General features: G+C 44.1%; 1 protein-coding gene across 3 annotated transcripts in view; it reads left to right on the top strand.

The window, feature by feature from the left end:
- Positions 1-1,037: 1,037 nt before the first annotated feature.
- LOC135113990 (coiled-coil domain-containing protein 170-like) overlaps positions 1,038-16,403 on the top strand; it is a 73,777-nt gene continuing 58,411 nt past the window's right edge. For all 3 annotated transcript variants that reach the window (XM_064029606.1, XM_064029589.1, XM_064029571.1), the window contains exon 1: positions 1,038-1,198. The gene's annotated coding sequence lies outside the window, so the exon portion shown is untranslated. The remainder of the gene's footprint in view (positions 1,199-16,403) is intronic.

Genomic DNA, 16,403 nt, shown 5'->3' with positions numbered 1-16,403 from the left:
CGTGAGGTGGTTCCCTCCCCGCTAACTGGGCAACTGAGCCGACTGCCTCTTGTCCTCACCTTCTCCAGATGCTGAACCACGCCCCTCCAGAACTCCGCCGACGCTCCAGCTCTTGCCTCAGCCACGCCACACGAGTTTTCAAGCCTCGTTCCCTTTCCTCTCCAAGCTTTACGATGCTTTCTTACTTGCAGGTGTTAAGGGTGCTCAATATTGGTCTTCAGGTTGATAGCGAGGGCAGCACCCGATGCCTCCCTGTATCTTATCACCTTAGTGGCATTGTTGGTGATTTTGTCTTTATTCTCAACTCATCTGGTGTGTTTTTCACGATACTTCCCGAGAGATGAGTACAGATGAATGTGAAGCAAATTTCGTTTACGTGAACAAAATTTCATCGTGGATTCTAGTATCGGAGATTTTCTTTTGGTTATTCTAGTGTCAAAGATTTCGTTTTCCTATTTCTGGTATCGAAGGTTTTATTTCTTTTGCTATTTCTAGTGTAAAGGATTTTATTCCTTTTGCTATTTCTAAGCTTGTGTACACACACACACACACACACACACACACACACACACACACACACACACACACACACACATACACACACATGTAAAGAGTAATGTTCGACACTCGTGCAATCCGAGTCTCCGCGGCGAGGCCCAGGCTGTGTTTACTGACATGATGATTGTTCTGTTGGCCTTTCCCGGTTTTCTCTTTGTATTTCCAGCATCCAGGCAAATTGAAAGCCAGCTGATGTTTTCCGGGGAATTGACACCAGCCAGATATACAGCAAAGTTGCTCGTCTTACTATATTCAAAGTAATTTTTATATTTGGGAAGGAATTGTGCCTTATCAGAAAAACTGAATGTTTTTATTCTTGCCGCCTGAACAGAGCGCCACGTAGCGGTGAGTGGCGCGGTTAAGAACACAGGAGCACCTCTGCTGGTTAAAGTTCGACCCAAGTGAGTGAGTCTTTGATCATGTTCGAACTTGCTCTCGAGACCAAAATGCCGTTCATTTCAGCTGCTGTGGCTAAGGGGAGGCCCGGGCACCAGTGTTGTGTGGCTGGTGTGATCATGTACTGGTATCGTGCTTGTCTGGCGTGCTGATCTGCAAGCGTCGTGTTTGCTGGTCTGGTGTGTTGGTGTGCCGGCGCCGTGTCCATCGTCAGTATTCCAGTCTCGATTGCAGTTTTTGATCAGTAAGTACTCGCATATGCACCATCGTTTTGTGTTGATTCCGTATACATGTTTCTAATATAAGACGGGCACTGGTCTAGGAAAAAAAAAAAAAACTACTCACTGAGGCGCCTGTCCTTATATGTAGGTATATGTTTTTTTTTTTTTTTTTTCTTTGTTAACTTACAGCGTCATCATCTTCAACCATCCTTTCCACATGATTACCCGCCTCATCCCCTCCACGCTCCACCTAATCCATCCTCACAAGCTTCCTTTCCTCTAATCCCCTGACCAGCGCTCACCGTCGTGCACAGACAGCCGCCTTCAACCTTCCCTAGCCTCCCCCTCATCCTCCTACCACCCTCCCTTATTACTTAAATCCCTCTCCGCCCCTCACTTCCCTCATCTCTCTCATCCATCTCTCTATAATTTTCATCGTATCACCTCAGCGCCTCCTAGCCCTTCCCTTCATCATCTCTCTCGCTCTAGCTCCCCCTCTGCCTTCCCTCTTCACCCAGCGCCTCCCTCAGAAAGGACTGCCTCAGAGGGTAAAATTCTGGGTCTGGGGTCCCCGATAACCATGCTATCAGTCACGATAACCGGGCGCATATGACTGGACCCACTAATGATATCAAGTCATACTGCACGCGCCATTACTCTGATACAATTATTGGTGATTCACGCAGATGACGCGGGAGGGAGGGAGGGAGAGAGAGAGAGAGAGGGAGGGAGGGAGGGAGGGAGGGAGGAAGGGAGGGAGAGCCTGTGAGGGAGGGAGGAAAGGGGGAAGGGGACAGGGAACGAGATGAGTGTGGGAGAGGAGGAAAAGCAGGAGGAGAAGGAGGAGGAGGAAGGGTAAAAGTGAGAAGAGAAGAGGGAAGTAAGAAAAATAAAGGGAAGGGGAGTGAGATGACACAAAAAATTCGTTGGAAAATAACGAGGAAGTGAAAGTTCCTGAGAATTACTTAAGTACAGGGGGCAGAAAAAAGTGGCCATGTTGTATAGAAAGTTTGACCCCCTAAAAAAAAGAAAATCAGACAACTGCCATCACGTATAATCTCCCAAAATTTCTTTATCTTAACGGATTTTTGTTTACTTTATTTTATTACAAAGCAATTCAATAGACCACATACTAATTTATACTCGATATATGAACACGAAATTTACTGAACGTCGCGACATCACTTCCTGGGGCGATGTACATGGCATTAAAGAGTAAAAAAGTGTGAGATGTAATGCACTAAGTCTTGTATTCATGTAGATACGTACGAGTTAAATAATACAGGAGTGTTTAGGATGGAAGGAAAGTTTTCGTGTTATGTAAAGTAAACCGTGTACGTACACACTACAGAGAGAGAGAGAGAGAGAGAGAGAGAGAGAGAGAGAGAGAGAGAGAGAGAGAGAGAGAGAGAGAGAGAGAGAGAGGGCAGGCAGGCAGACAGACAGGCAGGCGGACAAGTAGACAGACAGAAACAGATAGACAGACGGAGACAGAGTCATATAAAAAGAGAAGCAGACAGAGAAAAGAAGACAGGCCAGTATAAACACAAAACAATACAAGGAGGATGAGCATGAGGCCGAGAGGAAGGAAACAGATGAAGGACAGTGGGACAAAGCAAGGCCGTATCAGGTGACGGATGTGACGCGTGACGGAAAGGACTGACATCTGGTGACGCTCATTTCCTGTGTGCCGGACTGGGAAAGAAGAGGAAGGAATACGATTACAGGAAGTGGAGAAACGGATGACTACCAAGAAAATGTACTTACACTAATAGCGTTAGTGTACATGTGTGTCAATGTGGTTTTTGTGTAGAGCCTTTTACCGATATTTTTGTGTGTGTCCTCCCGCATCAGCAGCCCATCAGTTAGAGTCCAGTCCAGCCCTGTTCAGCCCAGTCAAACTAGGTAACATTTCTTAATCAATATCAACTACTACATGACAGACAGTCCACCAGTTTAATCCAGTCCTGTTCAGTTTAATGCAGTCCATTCCAGCCTAGTTAATGTCTAGATAACCCAAGGAACATTGAAGTATTACGGGAAAAAAAAGCATTTCTCGCTCAGTATCTCGAAATGACACAGTCCACCAGTTTCTTCCAGTTCGGACCAACCCAGTTCCTTAGCAACCCAAGAAACGCATCCTTTTGTTCACCTGAATGAGTAAAAGGAAACATCTGAACACTTATTTCTTCGTATCTCTTCCTGCATAACAGTCCAGCTCAGTCCTATCCAGTCCAGTGCAGTTAGATCCTTGATAATCCAGGAAATATATCTCCCATTAACCTAAGTGAATAAAGAACAAGGAACAGGTAGGGGATATTTCTCACTCTATCTCTAGTGTAACAAACAGTTCAGCTCAGTCCAGCCCAATCCAGTACAACCCTTGATACTCGTAACCTCAATAAAGAAAGAGAAAAGAAAAGAGCATTTATTCTTCAATATTTACGTTTACATTACAAACAGCCCAGCTCAGTCCAGCCCAGCCCACTCCAGTCGAGTTAGTGTCTTGATTACTTAACAAACATAATCCTCGTTAACCTCAATGAATAAAGGAAAAAACGGAGATATTTTTTTTTTTTTCTCACAGTATCACCTGCCACGTGACAAACAGTTCAGCTTAGCCCAGCCCAGTCAAGTTATTGTATTAATAACTCAGCACACACACTCTCGCTTAACGCCAATCAATGAGTAAAGAAAAAAAGAAAGAGGGTATATCTCTCTCCGCCACTCTGCCATCTGCGGTCAGCCACTCAGACTCTCGCTACCACACACTCCTGCGCCCACTCTTCTCTATCGATCTGCGAGAGTCGCCTTGACCACGCTCCGCCAGCCGCCCGTCGCTTTGTTTACCGCTACAGACTAGTAGTGGCTGAAGGCTCAAGGTTCCTGTGCCCTCTGCAGTCCTCGCCGCCCGCCTCCCCCACTGTCACCTCTTCCTTCCATTACCCAACTTGCTTCATCTCATTACTCATTAAGTTGCTCTGAGTTCCTGGCGTCACCTCAGTCGTTATCGTTTTTATTCCGTCATATTCTACTGTAATATTCAAAACCAGATTAATGCGTCTCTCTTTTCCCTGGATGAGTGTAAGAGTGTCTGTATGTAACGCGATGCAGTGCGATATTAATGTACTAAACGCAGTAATTCCCCCAACCGCGAGAGTTTATGCATTTCATTAATCTCCATTCATTCGCCAGGAAGCAGCGTTGTAATTACGTAAAAAGCGACGTTAGTATTGATTATTATTTATCATATATCTCATTACACACAAAAAAAAAAAGATGAAAAAGTGATTGGTGTAACACGCGGGGCGGCGGCGACGAGCTGACTGATACAAGTAGACGAGAGAGTGAGAGAGTGAGAGAGAGAAAGAGAGAGAAGAGCCTCCACTTAACCTAATTACCGGAAGACTTAATGAAGAGACGACGATGCAATAACGTGATAGAATGATGACGAAGGACCCAATAAAAACGAAGAGAGGAGGGAGTGGTGGTGGTGGTGGCGGTGGTGGTGATGGTGGTGGTGGGGGCGTAATGTGATCACGGAGGCCGATCTTATTACAACACAATAGGCACACTTGTCCCTCTCCGTGCACAGATGGCGTGTGTGTGTGTGTGTGTGTGTGTGTGTGTGTGTGTGTGTATACTTCCTTTCGCGTGAGGTCCCGTACAAAAAGCGTATATATGTATATCTTTTGTTTTCTTAGGCTCGTAATCATAAAAATTTAATTACACGGCATTTAATTCTTGTCGGCCACACGCTACATACGCCAAAAAAAAAAAAAAAAAAAACGGTATGTAAGAATCGCCTGTGTTATGCAAAGTAAGCGGGCGAATGGATAAATAGATCAATGAATAAATTATACATGTCAGAGGCGATGCGGGAACACGCCACCACAGCGCGGCCACCACAATACGGCGCAGAGACAAACGCACGAAAACAATTAGGAAAATATGGAAAGAAAAGTACCCATATGGAAAAACCAGAGGGAGAGAAGTAAGAGGAGGGTAGCGCCATTAGTGACAATGAATGAAATGGGGGAGCTTATGGGAATGGGAGAGGGAGAGGGAGCGAGCCGCCACTTCAAATCAAATTACGTATAATGAGAGCATAATGACAGTGAGCCGCCCGCTGGCTGGCACCGCACGATGGCACGCGAGGAAGGCGCGGCGGCCGAGGCACTGATGGACAAGGAAAGCAAATAGAATGATTAATTAAGAATATGGACGAGGAGTGTTGACGGACAAACAGACGGACAATCACGTACAAAAAAAGAAATAAAAAGGTTACAAGTATTGACGGAAAAACAGACGTGCAAGGTGTAAAAAGGATCATAAGTTATTAAAATTCCCACATCATTTCATCTTTGTACTCTCATCCTAAATATAAAACTGTCTAGGATAGTTTGCCCATATTATCAAACGTTTCACCGTCTTATCTCCACTACTTTCAACTGGTTATATATATAATACGTAGAAGCTATTCGCATTGTCAAGGGTGTTTTCATAATTCTGGTGATAACTTAGCAAGAATTCTGCATCTGAATTACGAATGCAGGAAAAAGAAACACGAATGAGAGTCCGACTAATCATCTCTGTGGCCTTTGAAAATAGTCCTGATGAGAGAGAACAAAGCGTGTCAGAATACGGGACCTGCATGAAATTTAAAGCAAACATTGATGAGTGTGAAAGACAATGAATGACGGGAGAGAATTCTGAGAGGCACCGGTGTTGATTAGCGCAAAGTCACAACACTTACCTACCATACAAGCAATAGATTAGTGTGTTTTCATATATTGTCGTCTCGGCTAAAACGGCAGCTGATATCCGCGACTAGTTATGTATATATAATTTGTCATACGTGTCAGATGCTTGGCCTGGCGGTCTGTAAATGAGTACAGCTATTAATTTGCGTGGCTGTGGTAATGGTGGTGGTGGCAGTGATGATGGTGGCGGTGGTGGTGGTGGTGGTGGTGGTAGTAATGGGAACAATGCTCGCCATATTCATTTCGTCTCTGCTGTTATTAATATTGTTCCTTGTAGTTTCATATTGGTAAGAGCTTCAAGAGAGAGAGAGAGAGAGAGAGAGAGAGAGAGAGAGAGAGAGAGAGAGAAACTGCCTCACTCCTTCACTGGGATGTATGGGATTGGAGGAAACACGTGCAGCAACAAGAGGAAACACACACACACACACACACACACACACACACACACACACACAGAGAGCGTTTCATTCCGCCTGTTTTTAGCCTCGTCTTCCTCGCAGTGCAGTCATGCAAAAACTCGTATATTTTGTGACCACCACGCTGCAAACTTTTATCATTTATATTTCAACTGATTGTGGTGACGGCCGTGCATTCTGTTGCATAACATATTTGCTACAATATTGGCCGGTTACCTATTTCATGTGCATTTTTATTCCCGGTAAAATTCACAATATTTCGAGGCAGAACACGGTGGAGTTTCATTGCATACGCCGCTCGTGGACTCTCTCTCTCTCTCTCTCTCTCTCTCTCTCTCTCTCTCTCTCTCTCTCTCTCTCTCTCTCTCTCCTCCTCCCTGAACTGCGGTGCGTGTTGCTTTGCTTCTGTGTGAGTGTGTTTTCCTGTGGGTTGCGGGGCGGTGGCGCGGCTGGCCAGGGTTCCGGATTACGTAAAGGCGAAAGAAAAGAAAAATAGTCGAGTTTGTGTGATGGATACAATGAAAAATGAGAAGGAAAATATGTACAACGTGTATTCTCTCTCTCTCTCTCTCTCTCTCTCTCTCTCTCTCTCTCTCTCTCTCTCTCTCTCTCTCTCTCTCTCTCTCTCTCTCCTATTTGTTTCTGTCTTTCTGTTTGTGCGTCCGTCTGTCCGACTCTCTCTCTCTCTCTCTCTCTCTCTCTCTCTCTCTCTCTCTCTCTCTCTCTCTCTCTCTCTCTCTCTCTCTCTCTCTCTCTCTCTCTCTCTTCCTATTTGTTTCTGTCTTTCTGTTTGTGCGTCCGTCTGTCCGACTCTCTCTCTCTCTCTCTCTCTCTCTCTCTCTCTCTCTCTCTCTCTCTCTCTCTCTCTCTCTCTCTCTCTCTCTCTCTCTCTCTCTCAACACACACACACACACACACACACACACACACACACACACACACACACACAATAGTATGAGTAGGAGCAGGAGGAGGAGGAGGAGAAAGAGGAGGAGGAGGAGTAGGAGGAGGAGGAGGAATCCCACAGCCGGGCGAGCAGAGAGCATCGAGCAGCAACAGTCTGTATTGATTTCCTTCGGATCAAATAAACAGTGGACCGTTCATGATTACAGCTCCGCGTCCATTTGCATAACATAATGCTGCAACAATTCCTCTTCCACACACCAGGCGATATACGGCGTGAGGCGCGTCTGATGCTGGGATACACTGTAATTGTGACATGCAGCTCAGGTGCGTGCGTGTGTGTGTGTGTGTGTGTGTGTGTGTGTGTGTGTGTGTGTGTGTGTGTGTGTGTGTGTGTGTGTGTGTTTCTGTGTCTGTGTCTGTGTGTGATGTTGAGAAGATGACCTTTATCATTTGGATTGCGAAGGTTAGGTTTATGAATTCACTGGGCTTTGTGAGATGCTTTAGATGTCAACTGTGTGCTTATGTGGGAGGTAGATTCTGTCCACCCAACGTGCTAGTGCAAGAAAGAGTTGATCAGTATCTGCAATCTTTCATCCCTTTCATTTATATACTCTGGAACTCTCTACCTGCTTTTATTCTTTCTTCCTCCTGCCAATGGAGCTGCTGCAGGATAAAATGATCAAACTACCTCTGGAACTGAATAAACAAACTTTTTTTAGTCTGACTTTTTGGGAGTGAGTGGACTTTTTTCACTTTTTTATTTCTTTGATCATTCTATTTGACGCACACAAACATAAAAAAAAAAATAAATAAATAAATAAATAAACTAGCAGCAGGTTTGATCAGAGTGAGGAGGAAGGCAACTTAAGGGGGTACAAGTATATCGTGAGGGAGCAAGTGGTAGTGTCTGGGAAAATTAATACTGAGCAAAGAAATGACACAAAATTAAGGCACTAGGGAAATTCATGGAGGCGTGCAGGGTGGAAACAACAGTGCGGGTAGAGTGATGTTCTCTCAATTACTAGCGAAGATGCGAAGGAGGGAAAAGTTTAGTGGGCAGTGTACAGATAGGGGAGAAGAGGTAGGGGGTAGAGCGATGAGGGGAGGGGATGAAGAGATGGGGGCGGCGAGGCTGGGGGCGGGGGGTGCTTCAGGTAAGGACCAGTGGTTAGTGATCGGCAGACAGATGCCCCATAAATTCTTGCGGCAGACCGAGCAGTGAGGAACGAGTGACACCTGCGATGGGAGAGGCGGCGGGGTGGTGACGGGGTGATTGTGGCAGAAAAAGAGAGAGAGAGGGTTATTGGAAACGCATGTAGCGAGTAGTGGTGGTGGTGGTGATGGTGATGGCTGGTGGATGGTGGTGGTGGTGGTGGTGGTAGTAATGGGTTGAAGGCGTTAATGGTGGTGGTGTTGATGTTGGTTGGTGGCGGTGATGGTGGTGGATCTTTAAAATTATTTTGCCGAAGATAGTAATTATGGCGATGTTGGTGCTGAAGATGATAGTGGTAGTGACAGTAGCTGGTGGTAAGTGATGAGATAATGATGGTGATTGTGGTTAAGGTAGTGACGATGCTGATGGTAGCTGATAAAGGTGATGACAGTAGTGGAGATGGTTAAGGATAATCATGGTGGTGGTGGTGGTGGTGGTGGCTAACGTAATGTGGAAGCAGCTACAGCGGCTTTGGATGTGATGGTGGAGGAGGAGGAGGAGGGGGAGGTGGTGGAGCGGCGGTGGGAGTGTGGTGGCTAGGTGGGGACTGAGCCAGGTGGGGGAGTGGGGGCTGGTGAGGGAGGCAGTGGGGAGTGAGAGCTGCGCCATAAATCTGGTGTAATCAGGAGGCAACAAGGCGTGGCGGGACCATCACAGGGGCGCCCCGAGGCCCTCCCACGCCGCGCACCGACACCCTTTGTTCCTCGCCCGCTTCATTAACTACCACACTCACGCTATTTTCTCGCCTCCTCGCGCCCCGGCCCTTACCACCTGCTGCCGGCCCGTCACATCCACCTGCTGTTGCTCTGCCCTGCCCACCTGCCTGCTGCATAGTGCTGCCTGTCCCCTACCTGTTCTATAGTCTCACATACGCCGCCTAATTCTGTTGCCATCTGCACCAGCCTTATCCCAGCTCCTAAATCCATCCTGAAATACTCCCACTGCTTCCCGGTTTCTCTGTCTGGTCCGCGTCTCTCACTCCTGTGTTACTAGCTCGTGTGTCTTGACTCCCTTTACTTACTGCTCCTGAACCGCTTCACGAGCTCCCTTATGAGTAAATTTACACTGCATCGTTCTCTGCGTTGCTCATTTTCATCCTTTATACCGCTAAACTTTTTTTCCCTTTATCACCTACAACTTTTTAGAATTATGTTTGTACTGCAGCCTCTTATGTTTGTACTGCAGCCTCTTAAGTAGTTTTGTAGCTTAAAGAAGATAATGTAAACCTCCTATTCAGTGTTTTTTTTTTCTGTACCGGCGCAAGCACTTTCATAAAGCTGGAAAGCTTAAAGGACGATCATAACCGTGAAAAGACTACATCATGTCATGGTTGTCGTGTTTATAAAGAAATAATGAAGACGTACTCCTCTACTCATACTCTGCTGATTCTCCCTTGTCATGTTGCGTGATTCCCTGATGACAGCTCACCTTTCCAACGCGAACAGTACTTGTTTTGACAAGATAATAGCACCATTACCCACCTTGTAACTTTGTCATCCTCATACTTTTCATCGTTTGCTTGTTTCTAAGTACTCATTTACTTATTTATTTACTTATGTAAGTATTTATTTGTATGTGACTGGTAGCTGCAAAAGAAAGGTATTTCATAATGGTAAAACAAAGAAAGTATAATTTACAGAAGGCGGTGGCATAAAAGAATCATTACATTTATCCATTTACCTATTCCTTTTGCTCGTTTTCGGTCATTAAAAAAGGTGTAACCCAGAAGCATTCATTAAACGTAAATAACAAAACCTCATCACATTCCTGCCGGAGTCAAAATACTACAAATCACAAATGAAAGCAGCATGCGTGAGCACAGTGATTGAGAACAGCGAGTGGAAAATTTAATCCAAATGTTCCTAATACACTTATAATTCCTCTATTGAAATGTAGAGATTGTGCGAGGTTGTAGCAAACACTCGCTTTGACCGAAGGGCTCCTGAGCAGTGAAAGGCCGCGAGCAGTGGCGAGGGACGCACTGCTCCGTAGCTCGCTTCAGAATGATCAAGTTTAGTTCAGCAACACTTGTGCTCCACTGCAGTGGTATTGGATTCATTGCTTTGTGTGTGGAACATTAACTTGATTCACGTGCCCATGGAGGATTTAAGACAGTAGTGCTTGGCAGGATTAAGTGTGATCTCAACTAAGGACGAAAGCACACATTACCACTGCTTGGTCTTCAGTCTATTGAGTAAGCACTGCAAACTTTCCAAAATCGTGTACCAATTCACGTGAACCTTCCCGTGCGTTAAATATCTCTTCCTCAAAATTTAATTGGTCTTTACAGAACAGTAAGCTCAAAAACACTTATTAACTTGGTTTCGCGGCCATATTAATGGTGCTCATTTATCAGACTTGCCGTTACTGGCAGGAGGTGCGGTCAGGCGGGTAGTGGTGCCGCGACACAACGATACCATCAGGCTGTAGCAATGGCGCTCTGAATAAATCACTGTTGCGACAAGAATAAAACATACGAAACGATCCGCGACAAAGCAGCGCGCTTTTCTGTACCTACTGGTGTTACATACTCTTGTGTTCAGGACAGGAGTGCCACTTTATCAGGCATAACACCTGTTTACGGCTCTTATCCAATGAATCGTTTAGAAGGCAAGTTTCTCACTAGCTCGTGTTTGAATGCTAACGTGTAGAAAGGAAATAGTAACTGCCTGTATCATGCAGAAATAAATAAAACTGTGTAGTGCCAAGACAGTCGAGGTTGACTAAAAAAGTCACTAAGGCCTTGGTGATTGGTTGAGGCCTTATTGATAGTGTCACACTTGTGTTTCCGTGAGTGTCTTGACAGTTTCAGCAAGAAATGAAATCTTTTTACAGGAACTTTATCTCATCTTCAAATCAATTTCTCTGAGTCCATGATGCTCCAAGGCTGGACATCACATCTGCACCGAAAAAAAAAAAAAAGTTTTGACTGTAGTTTGAAAGGAAAGTTTTCGTTCTCGTGGCTCCATGCTATTGGAAACTTAACCTATCGAGTAGTAATTTACATGAGCCGCCCACCTCCTCCATTTCGCCCTTACTTATGGTTCACAACTCAGGCCAGGCTGACCGCTCCACCCGGCCTTCTTGAGTAAATTCCCTGATTCCGTCACTCGCAACAACGCTGCACCTCAGGCAGCACCGCCACTCTAGCGGGCTGGCTTTCCTGTGTGTGGTCGGACTAGTAATCTTGTCTTTTTTATTACTTTTACTTAAGAGGCAATTCATGTGTACGGACTTCCACTCAGGCTGTTCATCAGATCATCTACGGATACAGTATGCAGAAAGAACATTATTTTTCTTATCTTTCTTTCAGTTTTTACTTGGTATAGTAATAGCATATAATGATGACGATAATAATAATAATAATAATAATAATAATAATAATAATAATAATAATAATAATAATAATAATAATTGACAGTAGTATGGCAGGTGGAGTACGACAAGAAACATGGTATGGAAAACTGAAAAAACTACCTTGGATTAAGTTAAATCTAATAAAAACTTAGTTTTTGCGCGCGCGCGCATTTAATCACATTTGGTTTAACAGTTCTTGCTCTGTTTACAAGATTCTCGGAGGTATGAGACAGTCTGCACGTGACTCCCAAGGTTCTCTTTGTCAGTGGCACGTGGGATCGGATGCGAGTGTTGTATAGCATTCTTTAATCTTCAGTGCGCCTCCCTATCATCATGTGTGGTTCTAAGGCCAGCATTCTGAAACGCTTTGCTCTCTCACCACGACTATTTTCAACGGCCACAGAAATGAGTAACCAAGTTGTCAAGAGTGTTTCTCCTGTCAATAAAGTTGAAATCTTGTTAATACGTCACTAGAATCGTAAAATCATCCTTAAAGACCCGTGTAACTTCAACTAGAGCCCTTGGAATCTAGTGGGGACCCGGCACGGAAGCGTATGGTACTAAAGGAGAAATGCTGCAATGGTTATGAAAACTTACGATCTTTTTTGGAAATCAGTCATAACATTAGTCATGAAATATTCGTGGCTTTGTTTAGAAAATAAAAGAGAGACCACTGGGACTGAAATAGTGTACACAGTGCCTGGATCGATTCCCTGGATGATCTGATACATTTTTCAGGCGCGTGACTTTTTCCGAGTCTGAGTTTGTGTGTTGCAGGTAATCCCACTCCAGCTTCGAGTCTGGCTAACAGTGGCAATAATAATAATAATGATGGTAATAATAATGATAACACTAATAATGATAATAATAATAATAATAATAATAATAATAATAATAATAATAATAATAATAATAATATTAATAATAATAATAACAATAATAGTAATAATGATAATAAACAATAATAATAATAATAATAATAATAATAATAATAATAATAATAATAATAATAATAAAAATAGCAGCAACAACAGATTTAAAAAATTTTGATATACCTTACCAACTACCATCTTAAAAAAAAAAAAGTATAAATGAATAGATAAATAAACTGGAATAGAGAGCTTAACTTAAAGAGCTGCACTGAAAATGTAAAAAAAAATAAATAAATAAATAAATAAAAAATAAATAAATAAATAATAAATAATAATATAAATAAAAATGTTGCATATTCATTTACGAAATAAACAATACACATCAGGAAAGCAGAAAAGATATATGGCTCTATACAGGTAAGTGTTCTTGACATGCATTGGTTCCCTGATGTCCTGAACAGCTGTGAGTGATAACAGTGACCACCACTAATGAGGTTAAATGAGAAAGTATGTTTGGCATTTGCTTTCCCTTTCATATGCACTTGATCATGAGAAACTGAGAGTACTTAATAAAAGAGTTCCCACGCTCACCCTTCCCTCCCTTCACCCTCCCTCCATTCCCATCTCTTACCCCGCAATCCTCCCTTCTCTCCCTCTCTTTCTCATTCCCATCTTCTGCCTGCCCTCTCTCCCTCCCTGTCTCCTCTCCTTACCCCCCTTCCTATCGTTCACTCCACACTTCTGTCCTCATCCTGTCTTCCCTCCTTCTCTGCCTCTTTCTTTCCTATCTCCCTCCCGCCCACTCCTTTTCTCTTCCACCCTCCTCCCTCGCTCCTGCCTTCCCCTCTCCCCAGCCCAGGCCGCCAACCACCAACTCTTTTCTGTAAGACTCTCAAGAGACTACTCCAAGCTCTTCTCCTCATTGAGAGAAAGAGAGAACAAAATTGTGTGAAAAAGTACGGAGAGAGAGAGAGAGAGAGAGAGAGAGAGAGAGAGAGAGAGAGAGAGAGAGAGAGAGAGAGAGAGAGAGAGTGAGTGTCCGGGGTATACGAATGTAACTTTCAAGCATATGAATGAAGAACGAACAAGACACACCTCCGTGAATTAATGAAAGTAGCCTACGTTTTCTTATGTGTCTGGGAACCTGACCAAAGGATGAAAAATATATTGACAAAAAGGCCAGCACGGCTCCAAAAAATTATCAGGCATGGAAGAAGCAAACGGGATGGCAGATTTGATTTTTTGAATTAGTGTCTTGGTGCTCTTCTTCAGCAACAGTTTGAGTCGTAGGCAGGAGGTAGCAAGGAAGATCAAGCTATAAATTTAAGAACAAGTTATACAAATTAAATGACAGACTTGTTCTTTATATTGGACTGGGTTACGAGAGAGCATGTGTGTGTGTTGCAGAGGAATAATAAAAAATAGTCCTCAGTTCATAATGGAGTTTTTAACATTTAATTTTTAATTTTTCAAGTACGCAGTCCAGACATATGAAACTTTATCTTCCTATATTACACACACACACACACACACACACACACACACACACACACACACACACACACACACACACACACACACACACACACACACACACACACACACACACACACACACACACACACACACACACACACACACACACACACCACACAGAAGAGGAGAGAGAGAGAGAGAGAGAGAGAGAGAGAGAGAGAGAGAGAGAGAGAGAGAGAGAGAGAGAGAGAGAGAGAGAGAGAGAGAGAGAGAGAGAGAGAGAGAGAGAGAGAGAGAGAGAGAGAGAGAGAGAGAGAGAGAGAGAGAGAATCTTCTTTTCTTCGTCTTTAGAATCATGCCACCGCCTCCCTTCTCTTCAAAATCGTCTCCCTTCTTCAAGTCATGTAGTAAGTGGGCGAGACAAGCAAAGGGAACACTTCAACTCGCTCGGAACAAAGTCTTCTCATTTGCAAACCATCATCGGAAGCCAAAAATACCCCTAGACATCCGGGTCTGCTCCTCGGCTTCCTCCTACGTGAGAAGACTAACACATGACACTGTATGGTCAGATATTTCAGCGTCTTACCCTCAGTCACGTTCAAGTCTCTACTGGAAGATTTTAGGAGTTATTATGAATCTAGTGATACGGAAATAAACCACAGAACGCTTAATTTCTTGTGATTATATAATTTTCGAATGCGGTATTGTTATTCAATACATCAGAATCTTAATTCCTTCATCTATCTACCTGACACAACTTTCTAGATAGGTATCGCTTCATTTTTGGCGCCCCTCAAACTATCCCTGTCCTCCGCAATACATACCTTGGACTTTTTTCACTAAAATCTCAAATGGAAAATTCATATCTCGTCTATTGGTAAAACAGCTTTCAATAAATTAGATGTTCTGTGTCGCCTCCGCCAATATTTTTCCTCCCAAACAGAATGGAATTAAAGGCCTTCTGTTTCATCAACTTCTCTCCTTTTAATAGACTATCCTGAATCTGTCATACTGCTGCAGCGTTGCATCTCTTAATATCTCTGCCTTTATAGCTAATTGTTTACCTTCCTCCCTCCTTCCTTCCGCGGCAGTAGTTGTGACAGTCCGAAGCTTTTAAGATTAAGGGGTCATAGAGTGGTGGACGTATGTATCAAGTGAAGACCAGCTAGGCGTAGGGAATGAGATGAAATGAGGATTCTGCCCTGGAACAAGTGGAGATTTAGGACGAGTCTTTGTTGCGGTAGATGAATGAAGAGAGAAACAATATGGGAATTTTACTGCTTGAGCTAAAGTGTGTGTGTGTGTGTGTGTGTGTGTGTGTGTGTGTGTGTGTGTGTGTGTGTGTGTGTGTGTGTGTGTGTGTGTGTGTGTGTGTGTGTGTGTGTGTGTGTGTGTGTGTGTGTGTGCGCGTGCTCGCCTATATCATTTAGGAGGAAATAAGAAACAGATAATCGCGCATTTACAAACAGTATTTCAGAAGAACACACAGAGACATATAGACAGAGGCGGGCAGACAAACCACAATACCAGCAGACTGAGACAAACAAACCAAGAGGTGGAATGACAAACACAGACAGACAGACAGACAGCCAGCCAAGAACAAAGCCGGATCAGCGCCACTCCTCCAATATGAACACATTAAGTGAAATCCAACCCACCAATTCCTTTCCTCAGCGCCCCTGCTCCCCTCCCCGTCCCCCGCGGCCCCTTGGGAAGTATCATCCCTTAATGCCATTTTCCTCGACTCGCGCGTCCTTGGGGGGCGGCACAAGTGCATTTTATAATGAGGAATTAAATGAACAGATTGACAAGGAGAAGGCCATATGTGCTTCCCGAGACGCACATGGGGCCGCGCCGCCGCCGCCTCCCTCAAGCCTTTTGATGTCGACTTCGCTTCTCATCGCCGAGTCAAGTTAAAGAAAAAAGAAATTCCAGTCGGAAACAGCTGAGGCGAGAGAGAGAGAGAGAGAGAGAGAGAGAGAGAGAGAGAGAGAGAGAGAGAGAGAGAGAGAGAGAGAGAGAGAGGAGAGATGATTTAGTCAAGCGTTAGCGATCTGTGGCTTGAACGACTGGCATTAGAATGGCAAGGATCACTCGCTTATTTTGTGTGTGTGTGTGTGTGTGTGTGTGTGTGTGTGTGTGTGTGTGTGTGGTTTGTTTTTGTTGATATAATATGGCAGGACGAGAGAGTTGCGGCTCATGTTGGTCGTGTAGGATTTCTCTCT

This window comes from Scylla paramamosain, chromosome 2 (genome assembly GCF_035594125.1).
Source record: "Scylla paramamosain isolate STU-SP2022 chromosome 2, ASM3559412v1, whole genome shotgun sequence".
In the NCBI taxonomy this organism is placed as follows: domain Eukaryota; kingdom Metazoa; phylum Arthropoda; class Malacostraca; order Decapoda; family Portunidae; genus Scylla; species Scylla paramamosain.
Note: the sequence above shows the minus strand (reverse complement) of the source record. Positions and strands in the feature narration are given on the sequence as shown.